The sequence below is a fragment of the Hyperolius riggenbachi genome, chromosome 9, assembly GCF_040937935.1.
Source record: "Hyperolius riggenbachi isolate aHypRig1 chromosome 9, aHypRig1.pri, whole genome shotgun sequence".
Taxonomy (NCBI): domain Eukaryota; kingdom Metazoa; phylum Chordata; class Amphibia; order Anura; family Hyperoliidae; genus Hyperolius; species Hyperolius riggenbachi.
The window spans coordinates 103,255,095-103,271,170 of NC_090654.1; the positions used below are offsets into that span (position 1 = coordinate 103,255,095).

General features: G+C 43.9%; 1 long non-coding RNA gene across 1 annotated transcript in view; it reads right to left on the bottom strand.

The window, feature by feature from the left end:
• Nucleotides 1–5,097: 5,097 nt before the first annotated feature.
• LOC137532595 (uncharacterized) overlaps nt 5,098–16,076 on the bottom strand; it is a 50,729-nt gene continuing 39,750 nt past the window's right edge. Inside the window, exon 3 of the long non-coding RNA XR_011023958.1 lies at nt 5,098–5,317. This is a non-coding gene — a long non-coding RNA (uncharacterized lncRNA). The remainder of the gene's footprint in view (nt 5,318–16,076) is intronic.

A 16,076-nucleotide genomic window follows, 5' to 3' on the forward strand; every position in this document is an offset into this window, starting at 1 on the left:
ATTATGTAAATGGTAACAGAATAGTGTAGCGTAAGTAATCTTCACACTCATGCTATAACATAAAGGGTCATTAGTGGTCACCACATAGTTTATAAACCAATGGAACTATAATTAAAAATATAACTTTTGCAAAAGACTGCTTGAATACAAGTAAGGCCTGGTTCACATTAGCGTTCCCTGTCCGGATCCGCCTGATTGGATCCGGACCGTATACTGTACAAACGGAACGTACGTTCCGCATAGCAATGCAAAGGCTATGCGGACGTTCACATGCGTACGTTCCGTACATAACGGAGCCAGATCGGAGCCGGACTCCTGAGGCTTTTCCAACATGCGCTATTTTTTTGGGTCCGGATCATCCGGCCCATGCACCCGGACCGGAGCCTGACTGCACCATGCGGATATAGAAACCTATGGGGAACGGAAAGCACAAAACACACTGGAGGCAAACATCTGACGTTCTACCCCACTTCCTATGCGTATCATAGCGGCCATTTCGGATGGGGACACATGGACCCAGCATATCTGGAGTGGAGCAGCAGTGACACACGTGCTGGAGCTGTTTGGCAGTATGTCGGAGGTGGAGGTGAGGCCTACAACGGAGGACCTGATTGTACAGGTGCACCAGGTGCACCTTCTGCTGACCCCAACAACTTTAAAGGTATTTTGTTATTTTTTTACGATCCGGATCCGGATGGCAGCCTGATACAGTCCTGATGCAAACGGAATCGTACGGTTCCAATCCGGATCAGGTCCTGATACGATCCGGACCGTTTGCATGCCAAAACGCAAGTGTGAACGGGGCCTAAAAAGAAAGACGTTTTGCTTGGGTTTAAAAATAAATATTTACCTAAACAGAGTAAAGCCTAAGGCAGGTTTCACACTCCCGCACCACATTGCACTGTCAGAAACAGGCCCTCAGGGAACACCGCGTTAGTGCACGGTGTTTCCTGTCTAGCCACCAGCCAAGCAGGAAGTGACACACGCTGTTCACTTCCTGCTTCGGTGGGTTGCGGAAGTGCACAGAAGCATATTGTAAAAATACCCTTCCGCGCATGCGCGCCACAATGTTGACTTTTTAAAAGACCCTGCGTCAACCTAGACTAACATGACTCCCGGGCCAATGCAGATCATTGCTGATCCCGCACAGTAACGTAGTTCTGCACTAGCGTTAAAGACTTCCACTGCAGCGTACAGCAATGTGGGAAGTATGCACTTTCCCATAGGGTTGCTTGACTCTTTTTGTGTGTGGGGGGTGATTGGGGGGGGGGGGGGCGCAGATAAACCAGGAAAGTCTAGGAACTTCTTTTGGTATTTTATTGTTGTCTAAACTACAGTTAGAGGGGTCACATTGGATAAGGAGTAAGGATAAATCAGCACAACGGGGATAGTCAGCAATATTTTTTTTTTCATTCACGTGATCTCATCTCTGTTCTTCATATCTAAATTATGTTGTTTTATCGTTCACAGTGTCATTCCAACTTGCTGGCCAGAGGGGTAGAACGTAAAGTCTACATCATGGGCGCTGCCATTTTGCTCTCTGCATATTTTGAACATGCATCTGGCATGGATCTGCATGACAGGCAGGTAACTGCCATCGTTTATAAGAGACTTAAGATGGCAGCCTCGGTATTGCTCTCGCTTCATGTTTCCTTAAGGGCCCCTCTGCACTGAGTCCATTGTGCTGCAATAAGATTCCCACACAGCCAAAATGAGGCACCGTACATTACCGCTGCGGTGCAACCATATAGTGAGGCATGGAGTACAATGAAGTATGTCTCACTGCCACTATAAATGCATGCGTTACTCAGTTAACGTACAGGATACTTTGTGCTTTGGGTTATTTTTGTTTAATCCAGTGTTAATGTATTCTTAACTTTTCTGTAACTTCAGTGGCGTAGCAATAGGGGGTGCAGAGGTTGTGACAGCACCGGGCCCCTGAGCCAGAGGGGCCCACTACGGGCCCTCCTTCATTTGTCCTTTTATCTTTTCATTTGTGCTTCGCTGTTAACCCTCCTGGCGGTACGCAGTTTCGGTGGTTGCGTCTGCGGGAGTAATTTTTTGAATAAAACTTGTTGTAAACCTTGTCGCTAGCACTAGGCTAGCTACCTGTGCCCCCCAAGTCCCCCTGAACCTCTCTGATCCCCCAGATAGCCTGCACTTATATTTACCCAGCCACGATCCCGCGAGAGCCGCAGCCTCCCCAATAAGATTCAGTCGTCGCTATGGCGACGATCTGACATGACGTCTGGCGTCATCGACGTCATGCCCAGTCCTGATCCTCCCCATAGCAAAACCTGGAGGTGATTGGAGAGGCTGCGCTATCGCGGGATCCGGGGGGTGGTACGTATAACGGCGGCGATCGGGGTGATCGGAGCAGAGCGGAGGGACTTGGGGGACACAGGTAGCTAGCCTAGTGCTAGCTACAAGATTTACAACAAGTTTTATTCAAAAAATTCCTCCCGGGGCCATGTAATCCTCTGTGGCGGCTACCCCAAGTGTAGGTCAGGGTTACCGCCAGGGAGGTTAATAATCACATCTATATGTGCTTTGAATAGTGGTATCATTGACAAATGATCTCCCTCCTCTGATTGCACCATTTACATTGAAAATGTCCTTGGAGAGTTTTGAGGCTTCATACCAAAAGAGTGCTTGGGGGCCCAATCTAAAACTCACACTGGGTCCCCTGGATCCTTACCTATGCCACTGTATAATTTTGTTATTCATTTTCACTTTTTTGGCCCCGGAATTAAAGTTTATTAACTTTATAACAGGACCGTTTCTGGGCAAAAGCTGTCCAGGCAAAGAGCCTGAGGTGACCTCTAAAGTCGAGAGTGTAATACTGCCCTCTCAGTAATAATGAAATTCTGTTTCAGACAGTTTGCAATGCACACCACAGTATACTGTATTCCAGTGTCCCCTAATGTATTCCAGTTTACCAGGGTCCCCTGTAGTGTATCTCAGTTTTACAGTGTCCCCTGTAGTGGGGTATTCTTAGCTGATACGGTTTTAGTTCTTACAGTGGAGTGCATTCTACTTGCTCTGTCATGTGTCGGTGTGATACAGGGAGCCTTGCCTGGGGATCTAAACAGGTCAGACATGGCCTTGGCGAAAAGAAGCACAGCATATCTGAATGACGGCATTTCTGGTGTGAAGAAGCCTTAAAGGATATGTTTTTAACAATTGAGGTTATATATGCAAATGAACAATATTCCCAGAAGATTCACGAAACCTCCAATGTTAATGCTACACAAAGTATCTAAATCCCAGAGGATATAGAATTAATGTAATAGAACCTGGGAATTACTGTAGGCCAGCTGAGGCTGTACATACGTGACTGCTGCAGAAAAATCTTCAGCAAATACATTGTAGAAGCCCAGAACAACCAATTACAATTCTTAGAGCCGAAAAATCAAGATAGTTACAGATATTAAAAGGAACACATATTCTGACTGGTGGTTCTTGGCAACCTCATTCAGCCCACAGAATTCAACTAAGATCCAAACCTGTTGGATGCTTTGGGCAACTGTCCCACTTTTGCACCTATCTTGGTAAATCTCCCCATTGTCTCAAAATGTATTCCTGCAAAAAAGATGTGATTGGCTGCTGGTACTAACAAAATATCTAAAGCTATGTACACACACTAGGTAAACACATGCCCTACTGAGGTCGTCTGTCGGAGATCAGGAGATGATCTTCTTGGGCGTCATCATTGGGCCGGGCTGCACACACGCATGTCAGCTTTGCTGCTATGCGAGGGGATGACGAAGGGACGAGCGTCGCATGGGTGACTCACGCAGGGGGCGAGGAAGCAGCACTAACAATGGGATCGGCGGCGGGGGGGGGGGGGGAATCGGAGTTGCCAGGGTTGGGTAGATCCATCCGACGGATCGCTTGCGGCTTGCGGCACCCAACCATCGGAGGTGGTTGGGTGCCGTACACATGCCTAATTGTCAGCCAAGGCAGTCGTAATCGTCCGCCTTAGCCGATCTAAGTCAGACAAGTGTACGAGGCTTTCGAAGAACACCTCAGGCATGAATCTAGCGTGTACAAGATTCTTACGATGCTGCCTAAAGAAGTGGCATGCGGGATCTTTGCCCAATGGATTCCTGAGTGCATTGTTATCCTACTCACCCTGTTCGCCTGAAGTCGCGTGTCATCCCCCGCACTACAGTAACAGAACGCGTCACTAGCAATACATCGATAAGGCACTGGGACCCCAAATTGTTACATGACTGCCTCATCTAATCACTTTCCCTTGCTCTTCTTAAGTTGGGTTACAAACAAATGGCCCCTAAGCCTAGTGCCCATTTCACATCTGCATAAGCGTTGGTATGCACATCAATGTCCTTTATCTTAGTTATTTAGGTCTGAGCCTTGACAGCCGATTTTCTGCCACTATCTGGAGCAGCGGTGAGCTGCCAGCAAAGCGGTGGTCTGCCGGGCAAACGCTGCAGAGAATGAACAGACTGTGAGAGAATGGTGAGAGCACCCGGTGCACTGGTTCATTTGCTATATATCTATACTTCGGCTTACTAACATCTACTAATAGTCTGCTTTGCACACTTATTGCCTTGGATTCCCTGACAAGTTCAGAGGGACTATTTTTGCTTTTTGCGAGGCATGAACTTTCCCTTAAAGGGGCCCCCACCGGTTTATTTTTCATGGCTCATGTTTGACTGCGCGGATGAATGTTGGTGTGTTTAACTTGATGCATCATCATTAATTCTGATTAATCACACCCCCATTACCTAGGACAGTTCTATAGCTGCAATGATCCGCTTCTCTGTTTTTATATATGTGAATTCATGTTGCAATACCCCATTGACATTTTGTACTTGGATTTATGGTGTCTGTCTCTTGTATTAATAAAGTTCCTTTTTGTATCTCAAGGTGGCCTATGACCCATTTACATTGCAAAAACGGTTTCAATTAATTTCAGGGTTGGCTCCGCCCATCATTAATTTTGGGTAAGAGAAACAGGGACCCAGACATCTGACATTGTACTCTTTTTTTATATTTTTACAAACAAATGGCCCCTAAGCCTAGAGCCCATTTTACTTCTGCATAAGCGTTGGTATGCACAGCATTGTCCTTTATCTTAGTTATTTAGGCCCTATGCCTCAAAATAAGAGGCTGTATGTGGGATGTATTTTGTTGCTGTGGGCAACAGATTGTCTCATTCTTTTTTTTACCTCAATGTTTTTGCTCTGCAGGGCAGATAGGAGGACATTCAATAAGTGCCACTTCTCTGGAAATAAGCCCAATCCAGAAAAATTCAGTTGCTGCAGCAGCTTTGCACTGGTTTGGCAAGCATCTGTAAAAGATTAAAGTGAGATTGTCAAACATAAAATCAAACTCCATTTACTCACTGCTCTTTGTTTATTATGCAGTCTACAACCTGACCCTGCATTGCAGGCATTTCAATATAATCATAAATGTTTCTGCTGTAACAAATATATAACTCAGTCAGCCTGGTTCTATGTGTTCCATTGCCAACGAGAAGGAAGCTTGGCATCACCTCTCCCACATTCCTGATCCTCACTGTTTGGCTGAGGGCAGTTCAGTGTGACAGGCTAAGAAGGCTATTTCTGCTGAAGCTGCTGAAATACGATCTATGCTGTGCTCACATGTGTTTACAAAGCAAGCTAATATGACAGGTTTTTGGATAAAAAAAAGCGTAAGGGAGGAAATGACATCAGAATTGGCTTTAGTCAGAGCCAGAAAAGATGGAAAATCTTTATTCAATACATAAAATTCACAGAAATCAAAACGTGGACAGTACAATACATATGTTATATAAGTAGTATATATATATATATATATATATATATATATATATATATATATATATATATATATATGTGTTATATATAATAGCAAATATATCGGCGCCAAGGGACAATGGAACCGCCGCCGAGAAGAACAATGTTCAGAAGTCAGGCATACATCAAAAGTCAGCGCAGGTTTAAAAAGACATTGTATGTGGGGAATGATAAATTCTTCACCACAATACATCAAATGCTCAGAGGTAGGTATCCGCCAAACATCTAAACAAGAAAAGGCTTACCAGCTCCCAACAACCCACATTATAAGGTTGTAAAATGGCTCAGGTCACAGATAACGTCCAGGGAACATCAGATCTCTTCCGGGGTACCCAGTTTATGGGCCCCGTATGTGAGTTATTGTTTTTATATCTACTACCTTTTAATGACACCCTAACGTATTAAAACGTCATGCTTTACCCTATTAACAGCAACATGACGTTTTAATACATCGCGCGTTCCTGCTGCCGCTACCGCCGCCGTTTCCGCCGGGATCCCACGCAGTGCCTGGAGTGAATGGACGTGACCGCGAACAGCGGCTACGCCCATTCACAAAAACAGGAAATTGTTACATTTCAATAAAGTGTAAAAAGAAAAAAAAGTGATCACTTCCTATAACGAAGTGTTCACTACCGCCTTCTTGTGGTCAAAAAGTATATTACACATACAAAATACATACATACACAAGTACATACACATCATTAATAAAATTACACTTACAACCCCCCCCCCCCCCCCCAAAAAAAAACACTTGTAAAAAAAATTCAGCTTAAAATAAATAAATAAATAGTTTCCTTATGGACTCAGCTTTTTTTAATCTATATTTTATGGAGAAAAATTAATTTTCATTTATTACATTGGGGCTGGTAATTATGGCCAGAACAAAAAAAAAAAAAAAAAAAAACAGAAAAATAACACCTATATTTCAAAATAATATATTGTCGCCATACATTGTGATAGGGACATCATTTAAATGGTTTAATAATTGGGACAACTGGGCAAATAAAATGTGTTTGTTTTATCCACAGGAGAATGTTTAATTTTAAAACTATAATGGCTAAAAACTGAGAAATAATGTTTTTTCTTCTTTTTTTTTTTTTCTCATTAAAACGCATTTAGAATAAAAAAATTCTTAGCAAGATGTACTACCCACAGAAAGCCTAATTGGTGGCGAAAAAAACGAGGTATAGATCATTTTCTTGTGATAAGTAGTAATAAAGTTATTAGGGAATAAAAGGGAGGAGCACTGACAAGTGAAAATTGCTCTGGTCCTTTAGAGTAAAAATCCTTGGGGGTGAACTGGTTAAAGAAATGTTATCTAAATAAACAAGTTACGGTTAGATATTGCCGTTTTTGTTTTCCTATGTAAATTTCTGAAACTTTACCTCCATACGGATGTCCACTGGATCTTCACGACGCCTGATGTTCCCTGTTTTGTTTTTTTTTCTCATTAAAACGCATTTAGAATAAAAAAAAATTCTTAGCAAGATGTACTACCCACAGAAAGCCTAATTGGTGGCAAAAAAAACGAGGTATAGATCATTTTCTTGTGATAAGTAGTAATAAAGTTATTAGGGAATAAAAAGGAGGAGCACTGACAAGTGAAAATTGCTCTGGTCCTTTAGAGTAAAAATCCTTGGGGCTGAACTGGTTAAAGAAATGTTATCTAAATAAACAAGTTACGGTTAGATATTGCCGTTTTTGTTTTCCTATGCAAATTCCTGAAACTTTACCTCCATACGGATGTCCACTGGATCTTCACGACGCCTGATGTTCCCTGGACATTCCCTACATACAATGGCTTTTTAAACCTGCGCTGACTTTTGGTGTAGTATATATATATATATATATATATATATATATATATATATATATATATATATATATATATATATATATGTTGTTTTTCTCCTGGGATAGTATGGCTGTCCCTGTAAAGTGTGGTCAGTGACACTTCTTATTTTCACGCAGTGAGCATCAATCAATACATAAATATTTAGACATGCCTCCCTCATGGCTACTGTAATCGTGTCATTTGCAAGTACTGCTTTGTAAGGAGCACTACAGTAACCTCTTCTCAATAAAAGCGTCAAGCAACATTTAATGTACGAAATGTGCTCTAGAGAAAGAACGTTCTTATCTCCTTTAGCAACCAACTCATTCTCTTGTTCCATTTTTAAGCCCACATTCTGAAAATTACACCAGGATGCCGATAGGCTACTATAGCAACAAAAATAATATTTGACGGAAAACTTTTAGAAGCTTTAGGTTACAGAGGGGTGTATTCGCTAATTTATAATTAAAATGACATGTTAAATGTTACCGGTAATCCCAACAATAAGCGAGTGTGCCTTGGGCTATTAGCATGACCCGTTACTTAGGTAATACGCACATTACCAGGGTTGTGTGGCGCATGGTACCCTATTAACATCCACGTTGCTAATTGTGCAACACACGCTACCTTACTGTCGAGATTACCGGTGGAACAGCAGTGCTCTCTCTGCGCAGGAACTTTACAGTAGATTAATTCTGGTACACACTTACAATTATGACTGTCCAATCACTGACCGATTTTACCATCTCTATGTAGAATGAGGTTTTACCTACACAATTGGCTCATAGTATTCGATATCTGTTGACCCTCATTCTACATGGAGGTGATAAAATTGGTCAGCGATTGGCCAATCATATTATAAAGCATGTACCAGGTTTTACTAATTACCTCCCAAACAAGGAAGAGTTGAAAGAGAAAAAAAAACTAATAACATATGGCAACCAATTAAAGAGACACTGAAGTGAAAAAAAAATTGTATAATGATTTGTATGTGTAGTACAGCTAAGAAATAAAACATTAGGAGCAGAGACATAAGTCTAATAGGGTTTCCAGTACAGGAAGAGTTAAAAAACTCCAGTTGTTATCTGTGCAAAAGAGCCATTGAGCTCCACTACTTTCAAAGTTGCAGTGAGCTCTGACTTTTGAAGGTTTTTATCTCAAGTGTGTGTCACTATATTGTATTTTTTTCTGCCCAGGACAGGTCGAAAGTTCACAGCACGGGCGTAACAATAGGGGGTGGCCCGGTCAGGGCCGTTTTTGGGGGGCTGTAGGGGTCGTAGCATGAGGGGAGAGCTTGGTGGCACGTCAGTGGGGAGGGGGGACGGTCGCGTCAGAAGCTAGAGAGAGGAACATCCGTGGAGAGCACAGAAGGTATGTATCTGCCGCTGCTCCGCCGCCTGCATACACTTTATTCAATGCTAGAGGGGAGCGCAGAGGGGAGAGCCCGAGGTGAGGCGGGGGGGACCGTCCCCCCTGCCCACCGACGTGCCACCAAGCTCTCCCCTCATGCTGCGACCCCTACAGCCCTCCAAAAACGGTCCTGAGCGGGGCCCAGGGGGGGAAGGGGGGCCCGCTCAGAATTTCTGCAGGGGGGCCCGGCGACTCCTAGTTATGCCCCTGGTTCACAGCCTGCTCTGTAAAAATCATTTAGAATGCTGAGTAGTGTGTAAACTGCAAATATTAGAGAATGATGCATTGTTATAAAAAACAATGAGCGGGCCCCAGGGGGGAGGGGAGGCCCGCTCAGAATTTCTGCAGGGGGGCCCGGCGATTCCTAGTTATGCCCCTGGTTCACAGCCTGCTCTGTAAAAATCATTTAGAATGCTGAATAGTGTGTAAACTGCAAATATTGGAGAATGATGCATTGGTATAAAAAACACTATATAACTGAAAATAAAAATATGAGAATATTTTCTTTGCTGCTAATCTTCTAGTAATTATCCGTACTAAACAACCAATTTATTATTTCATAATTTTTTTTTCGCTTCAGTGTCTCTTTAAATGTCTACTCCCGCAGTTTGAAGCACATTTCTGCTTGGTTGCTAAGGGTTACAGTGCAAAACTGCTGTTTGAGTGGTTCCTGGAGTAAAATAATATAATTGTGATAAGAATTAATGCAAGCTCCACGACCGGTATTTCTGCAGATCAGCAGAGCCTCGCAGCCATGTCCTTATCTAGCCCTTTTGTGCCTGTAGTTCACTGACTGAGAAAAATGCTTTACAGTATGGAAATGAGACAGTTATGGCACTGAAACTAAACAACATAACCTGCAGCAAATAGGAGTGCTGGGTAGGGAAGCTGTGAATAGCTTTTTATAATGGGATGTGTAGTATGTGCAAGAGGGGCAGCCTGCATACTCATTAGCACTAGACAGAAATGCCCTGACTGCAAGCTTTGTTGGTATCCCTTTAGTGTCTGTGTGGATCACCATTTATTCCTCATCACCTACATCCGACATTCCTCCTGCTTCCTCTTGAACTCTTTTTGTGTCACCCACCCCTTTTTTTCCCATACCCAAAAATTTTTTTTTTTTAAGATGAAAAGGAGGGGCATCTTTAATGAAAAATTCTATGCTTGCTTAAGGTGTACCTGAGGCAATAGCCATAACAAAATATACATACCTGGGGCCAGTGGTGCTCGGATACCCCCGATCACGGATTAAAGTGATTCCATCCACTCCCAGATTGGCCGGGATCGTGATTTCGAATAGAATTGGAATTCCAGAATTTGAATGCCGTTTCAAGTCGGAATTTCGAATTACAACCGTAATCACGAGTTGGAATCTGTAATTATCCATGATTATTTTAGTGGTTAATAGCAAAGCCCCCTTGCATGCTAGAAACACCACATTTGCAGGGTATGTGAAGTAGAACGGTGGGAACAAGGGGAACATTTTTCAATTTTAAAGTTTCAGTGGGAAAAAAAGTATACATTTAAATGCGGTAAATGGCAGATAATGTAGCAAACCTAACTGTGGTGTAAATGTACATACATCAAAAGGAAGAGCAATGAATTTTATGACGGGGTTTCCAGGGGGTCCTTACGCAGTACATACAGACCCCCTGAAAGTGGCATCGATTTGGCCAGGGATCGCTATACAGGCGCAATATGGCTGTAATAAGATTCCTGGCAACTTTACCTATTCTTAGAAAAAAAAAATGTTTAATGTTCAGTGTGGGAAATAAAAACAAATAAATAAATAAATAAAAATAAAAAGATGTGGGGTCCCCCCCTCCCGAGCCTCTTTAGCCCCTTGTCCCCCTTGCAGGCTGGGATAACTAGAATGCAGAGCCCCAGCTGAGTGGGGCTTCGCACCCTGAGCTATACCAGCCTGCATGGTCCATGGTATGGGGGGGGGAGCTCCATGGGAGAGGAGAGGCCAAGCCTTCCCCTCTCCCCCAGAGCCCTTATCCAATCCATGGACAAGGGGCTCTTCCCCACCTCCGGTGCCCCAGATGGAGGTGGGGGTCGATGACGCCCTGGGGGGGGGGGTTCATGGTGGCAGTCCCCCCCTCACCCAGGTGCAATGAGTATAGGGGTACAAAGCAATTAAACCGCGCATGCGTAGTACTGTCACGCCGGCCGCCGTGATGACGCGAGGTGGCCGGCGTGGTGATGACTGATGTCATCTTTCAGGAAGAAGGAGCCCGACACTCGGGCCCAGTGTCGCCGGGAGCCGCCAGGGAGCCATTTCTGACCAGGGCCTGGAAGAAGAGCCAGAAGGACGCTGAGGGACCTTCCGACCTACGGTGGGCTGGAGAAAGCCCCAGGTAAGTTCAGATTTTTATTTTACTTACTGCTCGGAGTCCCTTTAAAAAGAGATGTAGGTTTGTAGACATATCATGTCATGACATATCAAGATAGACAAGTTGTGGAAGAAAGATCCAGAGAAAGGAGGAAGCCTGTGAGAAATCTTGGACATAAGATAGTGAGAAGGTGACCAAGGTAGGGGATAGAAGAGTTGGAGGGGCAGAGTGTAGACAGCGGTTCAGATGATGATATGTAGAAATTAAGAAGGACATGTTTGAAGGGGACAGGTTTTAAAGTGTCTGGAAAAAAAATGATGTGTGAGATAACTGCAAGCTAGTAGAATATTGATAAAATTACTGATATTCAAATAGTAAAATACAAATATTTTACTATGACCTAACTCTTCTCTCACACAGAACCCTCCCTCTACCAATGCATGCCTAAACCTAAGACCCCCCCCCCCCCATTAATGCCTAACCTTCTCTGCCGCGGAAACCGGTGGCACACATTTGTTGAGGCCCTTTGCTCCAGTGGGAGACACAGGATTAAGTAAGTCTCCGCCCCTGGTGGCGCTTAGCCGTAACCCTCCCCCCCCCCCTGGTGCCTAACCAGCCCCTAAGGGCCTCCACACACTCCTAACATTTAAGACCCCCACCTCCTAACCCTAACTCACAATATTTTTAATGCTATATGTGGCAATGTTAAAAGTTGTGATTAGCCCTAACCTAACCTACAGAGGGGCACAATAGAATACTGGTAAAATTACATATATTCTATGGGAATTGGGGATAGTAGAATATCTGTAAACTTACAAATATTCTATTATCTGTATTACCATGTGCCAAATTTACCAGGAACCTTTATTAAATGAGTTTGGGAAGTTAATGTCATTTGGGGGATTTCTACATACAGAATAATAAGTAGTGAAATAGAAAGGAGACATTAAAACTTCAGTTTAACCAGTTCACCCCCAAGGGTTTTTATCCTAACGGACCAGAGCAATTTTCAGTTGTCAGCGCTCCTCCCTTTTATTCCCTAATAACTTTATTACTACTTATCACAAGAAAATGATCTATACCTCGTTTTTTTCGCCACCAATTAGGCTTTCTGTGGATAGTACATTTTGCTAAGAATTTTTTTATTCTAAATGCATTTTAATGAGAAAAACAGAAAAAAAAAGAAAAAAATCATTATTTCTCAGTGTTCAGCCTTTATAGTTTTAAAATTAAACATTCTCCTGTGGATAAAACAAACACGTTTTATTTGCCCAGCGGTCCCGATAATTAAACCGTTTAGATTATGTCCCTACCACAATGTATGGCGACAGTATATTATTTTGAAATATAAGTGGTTATTTTTCTGTTTGTTCTGGCCATAATTACAAGCCCCTATGTAATAAATTAAAATTAATTTTCCCCCATAAAATATAGAATAAAAAAAGCTGAGTCCCTAAGGCAACTATTTATTATTTTTTTTTAAGCTGATTTTTTTTTTTTACAAGTGTTTTTTTTGGGGGGGGAGGGTTGGAAGTGTAATTTTATTAATGATGTGTATATACTTGAAAATGTATGTATTTTGTAAGTGTAATATACTTTTTGGCCACAAGATGGCGCTGGTGAACACTCATAGGACGTGTTCACTTTTTTTTTTTTTTTTTTTACACACTTTATTAAACTGTTACATTTCCTGTTTATGTGAATGGACGTAGCCGCTGTTCGCGGTCACGTCCATTCACTCCAGGCACTGCGATTGGGTAGAGGACTGTTCAGTCCTCTTCCCCAATCGCCCAGCACGGGATCCCGACGGTAATGGCGGCGGTAGCGGCGGACACACGGCGGTAGCAGCGGCGGGAATGCGCGACGTATTAAAACGTCATGTTGCTGTTAATAGCGGTAAGCATGACGTTTTAATACGTTAGGATGGCGGTAAATGGTTAACTGATGTTGAGTCTGAGAGAGAGAGCTGATGAATGGGGAAAAAAAAGCACAAAAACAGTCAGGGACAAAAGATAGCAGAGGGGAGAGGTCAGGGAAAAAAGGGCAGATTTCAACAGCTGAATCGGTGTGTGCATACGGTTGCCACTTAAGCACTGCCAGCTACAATGCCAGGACCCCAAATAAAAACAGCTGCATATAGCAGGTTACCATCGCTACACACGGTCATTAAACCCCTATGAATACTCAGTATTATCAGCCTATTTCCTCAGAAACCCCATGGCTAACATCAACTCTCTGATAACTGCGTTCTATGTCTTGTAAGGTATTGTACTGAGGCAGGTGCACAGATAGCGCTATGGTCAGCCTAGCTCATGCATCTTTGATCCATACTGTAGATAAAACATTCAATATCCAAGGGTATTTCAGGGTACCTTAAAGGGAAGGTTCAAGCAAAATAAAAAAATGAATTTCACTTACCTGAGGCTTCTACCAGCCCCATGCAGCCATACTGTGCCTTCGTAGTCACTCACTGCTGCTCCAGTCCCCCGCTGGCAGCTTGCCGACCTCGGAGGTCGGCGGGACGCATTGCGTACATTTTTACGCATTCCCGCTAGTGCAGGAACATTAACACATATATTTTTACGCGTTACTGGTTCAATGCGTACATTTTTACGCAGTGAACCAGTAATGCGTAAAAATGTATGTGTTAATGTTCCTGCTCTAGAGGGAATGCGTAAAAATGTACGCAATGTGTCCCGCCGACCTCCGAGGTCGGCAAGCTGCCAGCAAGGGACTGGAGCAGCAGTGAGTGACTACGAGGGCACAGGATGGCTGCATGGGGCTGGTAGAAGCCCCAGGTAAGTGAAACACATTTTTTTATTTTGCTTGGACATTCCCTTTAACTGGCATGTGACATAAGATAAACTTGTAAATGTGCAGGGCCATTCCTGTAGAATGAAGGCCCATACACACGTCGGATTTCCGCGAACGACGGGTCGTTTGAATGTCCCGTCGTTTGCCCGCTAAATCGGGCGTGTGTAAAGACTGTCGTTCACTTGATAAGGATGAGTTTGAGCGATCCGCCGGGCGGATCGCTCAAACCCACGCTTATCAAGTGAACGACAGTCTGAACGGCGGAACGGCAGGACGTTCAAACGACCCGTCGTTCGTGGAAATCCGACGTGTGCATGGGCCTTTAGACTGCCTGTTGCCCCCCCCCTTCCCTGTGGATTAGTGATAATGGGCAGGGATTATCACCAAAATTTATATTTTCTCCGCCTTAGGCCAATTTTCTTGTGGCTCCCCTTACATGTGCAGCATCCCCCCTACCCCTACTTACAATGTGCTGTACCTCCTTTTGAGCAACAGCTCCCCACTTCCATTCCCATTTGTACCCTCACTATTGCATTTACAGCCTTTGCTTCCATATGCAGCAACCTGTTTTTTCACATCCAACTGCCTCCTTGGACAACAACTGCCCAAGGCCCTGACTTTTGTGGCCTTTCCATAAATCCAGCCCTGATTACCGCAGTAGGTTTAATCTGCACCTTTAGGCTCCTGAGATAAATATATGATAAATAATGAGATAGTGCTAGATTAGGAAAGTCAAACTCCAGTCCTGAAGGGCCAAGGTCCTCACACATTTTGGCCCAGCTCTATTTAATTGATGGGACTGAATCAGTACAGGTGTGGAGGTGTGGTTCATCAAGTAGAACACATTTCTTCCTTTCTCTGTCCATATTAAACACTGGCACGGATATGGCTGTTGAGGACTGGAGTTCGACACCTGTGTGCTAGAAAATATCTAGTACTACTGCTAACATTAGCCATGCATACTTAGTACTTATGGTCCAACCGCTGATTGGAGGGAAGGGACGGAGGCGGAGAGCGGCGATATGGAGGAGGCAGGGGAGTGGCAGAGATTGACAGTGGCCATGTAAACAGCCTGCTATCAACACGCTGCATGTTGCTAGCACGGCGGTTTGATTTATAAGGGCCAGCAGAGCGGGGGGGGGGGGGATCTGGGGGAAAACAATATAGTAACAGAGGCTAAGCATTATATGCAGACCCAGGCTCTGTGTGCAATAAGGATTTTTAAAACCCACTTCAGGTCTTCTTTAAGCAGGCTGCACTATCAGCAAACGCATATGTTTTTTGGCAAAAACGCAACTACAGTAGTGTAAAAGGGCCCACACACACAGCTGAAGAAGGAGCCAGGAGGAGAAATAATACATGTCTGGGCCAATTAGCAGGGGAGGGAAGTGACTAGCAACCAGTTACTGCTCCCCAATGAAATGAATCAAATGATTTGGTTCATGATCCGGTTCTTTTTAATGAAGTGAATCAAATGAATCAATTCATTGAACATAGCCGGACTACCCATCACTACTAGATAGCGTCATATGAGACACTGTCAGTGGTGAGAGAGGCAAGGGATTCCCCAAAGATGCACGTGGCTCCTTTCTATGCTCTGCTACACTGGCCAGCATGGACTGAAATAATCACAGTGGGCAGGCCCTGCTCTTCTAAACCGCAGCCAGCACGGGACAGCGGGGAGCCCATGAGGAAACATCTGTTTGGAACTGCGTGTGCACATGGGGTAATGACGATGCTGCTCTCTTCACTCTGCTGCACCTCAGGTCAGTCCTCGTAGTGCTGGCCACACACTCTCTTACCACGGGGGTGCACGGGAACACAGCGGGAGGCACTATAACTAGTCGGGAGGGCACT